Source organism: Styela clava, unplaced genomic scaffold, assembly GCF_964204865.1.
Source record: "Styela clava unplaced genomic scaffold, kaStyClav1.hap1.2 HAP1_SCAFFOLD_114, whole genome shotgun sequence".
In the NCBI taxonomy this organism is placed as follows: Eukaryota; Metazoa; Chordata; class Ascidiacea; order Stolidobranchia; family Styelidae; genus Styela; species Styela clava.
In genome coordinates, this window is record NW_027556484.1 from 2063 (window position 1) to 5000 (window position 2938).

General features: G+C 55.9%; 2 non-coding genes and 1 pseudogene across 2 annotated transcripts; all 3 read left to right on the plus strand.

The window, feature by feature from the left end:
- Nucleotides 1-245: 245 nt before the first annotated feature.
- Nucleotides 246-2055, plus strand: LOC144418762 (small subunit ribosomal RNA). Its single transcript, XR_013473663.1, has one exon. It is a non-coding gene; the product is annotated as a small subunit ribosomal RNA (ribosomal RNA).
- Nucleotides 2056-2353: 298 nt separating this feature from the next.
- Nucleotides 2354-2507, plus strand: LOC144418751 (5.8S ribosomal RNA). The gene has a single exon (XR_013473656.1). It is a non-coding gene; the product is annotated as a 5.8S ribosomal RNA (ribosomal RNA).
- A 288-nt stretch (nt 2508-2795) lies between these two features.
- LOC144418759 (large subunit ribosomal RNA) overlaps nt 2796-2938 on the plus strand; it is a 3695-nt pseudogene continuing 3552 nt past the window's right edge.

Consider the following 2938-nt stretch of genomic DNA (forward strand, 5'->3'; position numbering starts at 1 on the left):
TTAGGCACCGCTGCAGGCGGCCGGCAGAGCTCTTGTTTGTGCGAAACTGAATGGATCGAGCCCGAGAGAGGGCGAGCAAAGAAAAAACGCAAATCGCTCCGCCTGGCACTGCCGGCGAGAGCGTGGACGTCGCGGCCAGCGACTGTCGAAGCCGAGTACGGCCGCAGGCGATCGCCTCGGTCTTAAACGAATGCGACGAGCACGCGCCGGGCGGCCCAGCAAGGGCCGAGCGCAGCTGTCGCAGCTATCTGGTTGATCCTGCCAGTAGTGATATGCTTGTCTCAAAGATTAAGCCATGCAGGTGCAAGTACGAGTTCTCGTAAAGCGAAACTGCGAATGGCTCATTAAATCAGTCTTGGTTTATTTGGTCTCGTAAGCGAAGTGGATAACTGTGGTAATTCTAGAGCTAATACATGCATTAAGCGCCGACTTCGGGAGGCGCGCTTTTATCAGATCAAAACCGACCGGGTTCGTCCTGTGACGTTTGATGACTCTGGATAACCACGCGGATCGTACGGTCTCTGCACCGACGACGTATCATTCAAGTGTCTGCCCTATCAACTGTCGAAGGTACGCTACGTGCCTACCTTTGTGATAACGGGTAACGGGGAATCAGGGTTCGATTCCGGAGAGGGAGCCTGAGAAACGGCTACCACATCCAAGGAAGGCAGCAGGCGCGCAAATTACCCATTCCCGACACGGGGAGGTAGTGACGAAAAATAACAATACAGGACTCTAACGAGGCCCTGTAATTGGAATGAGTACATCCTAAAACTCTTAACGAGTATCCATTGGAGGGCAAGTCTGGTGCCAGCAGCCGCGGTAATTCCAGCTCCAACAGTGTATGCTAAAGTTGTTGCGGTTGAAAAGCTCGTAGTTGGATTTTGGGCGAGCGCCGCCGGTCCGTCGCAAGGCGTGTCACTGGTTGCGTTCGCCTCACCTTCGGTTCTCCGTCGGTGCTCTTGACTGAGTGTCGGCGGTGGCCGATAAGTTTACTTTGAAAAAATTAGAGTGTTCAAAGCAGGCTGTTCGCCTGCATAGTGTTGCATGGAATAATGGAATAGGACCTCGGTTCTATTTTGTTGGTTTTCGGAGCACGAGGTAATGATTAAGAGGGACAGACGGGGGCGTCCGTACTCTGCCGTTAGAGGTGAAATTCTTGGATCGGCGGAAGACGAACTACTGCGAAAGCATTCGCCAAGAATGTTTTCTTTAATCAAGAGCGAAAGTCAGAGGTTCGAAGACGATCAGATACCGTCCTAGTTCTGACTATAAACGATGCCAACTAGCGATCGGGAGGCGTTACCATGACGACCTTTCCGGCAGCTTCCGGGAAACCAAAGTCTTTGGGTTCCGGGGGAAGTATGGTTGCAAAGCTGAAACTTAAAGGAATTGACGGAAGGGCACCACCAGGAGTGGAGCCTGCGGCTTAATTTGACTCAACACGGGGAAACTCACCCGGCCCGGACACAGGTAGGATTGACAGATTGAGAGCTCTTTCTTGATTCTGTGGGTGGTGGTGCATGGCCGTTCTTAGTTGGTGGAGCGATTTGTCTGGTTAATTCCGATAACGAACGAGACTCTGGCATGCTAAATAGTTACGCGACCTTCTCGGTCGGCGTCTAACTTCTTAGAGGGACTAGTGGCGTTTAGCCACACGAGATTGAGCAATAACAGGTCTGTGATGCCCTTAGATGTCCGGGGCCGCACGCGCGCTACACTGAGTGAAGCAGCGAGTGTCTAACCTAGGCCGAAAGGTCCGGGTAACCCGTTGAACCTCATTCGTGATTGGGATAGGGACTTGCAATTGTTTCCCTTGAACGAGGAATTCCCAGTAAGCGCAAGTCATCAACTTGCGTTGATTACGTCCCTGCCCTTTGTACACACCGCCCGTCGCTACTACCGATTGAATGGTTTAGTGAGATCCTTGGATCGGCCCCGTCGCGGCTGGCAACGGCCGCGTCGGCGTGTCGAGAAGACGATCAAACTTGATCATTTAGAGGAAGTAAAAGTCGTAACAAGGTTTCCGTAGGTGAACCTGCGGAAGGATCATTACCGAAAGTGGTGGTAGGCCCCGGCCGACCGCGCACTTAATTGTCTTTGGGTGCCGCCGAGAGGGCGGCCGTCAATCGGGGTTCCGCCCCGTGCGACACGCGTAACACGTTGGCATAGCAAGGCAGCCGAGTGCGATGGTGGCTTCTGGGCACCGCGCTCGATGTGCCGCCGGCCCAGCCCGGCGGTCGCTCGGCGCCGTTTGTTGGTGTTTTTGTGCAGTTGTTGTCGGTGGTGGTTTTGTGGTCGATCCCACAGTGTGACGTCCGCGCGCTTCGGCGCCGGGCGAAACGTCGAGGACGACTCTTAACGGTGGATCACTCGGCTCGCGAGTCGATGAAGGACGCAGCCAAGTGCGAGAAGTAATGTGAATTGCAGAACACATTGAACGTCGACCTTCTGAACGCGAATTGCGGTCTCGGGTCAATCCCGGGACCGCGTCTGCCTCAGGGTCGCGTTCGTCCTCACCCGAGGGCCGTCGCCTGGCCTCTGCGAAGACGGCCGGGCGTCGCCCCAAGTTGAAGCGGTCGCCGAGCTTTCTCGGCGCGACCGCGTGTCCCGTACACCGCCGGCCCCTCGACGTGTTCAACTACGTTCGAGGGGCGGGTCCAGGTCGGTCGGTCCGGTCACGAGATCAAGACCGACCGTGGGCCAAGGCGGCGACGGTACGCGCTCGGTCGGCGCCGGCGGCGACGACTTGCGATGCCAGCGGGCCGTGTAAGAAGCGGCCCGCTTGACACATACGACCTGAGTTCAGGCGAGAGCACCCGCTGAATTTAAGCATATTATTAAGCGGAGGAAAAGAAACCAACAGGGATTCCCTGAGTAACGGCGAGTGAACCGGGAAGAGTCCAGCGTCGAATCTGCGCGCTTTTCGAGCGCGCCG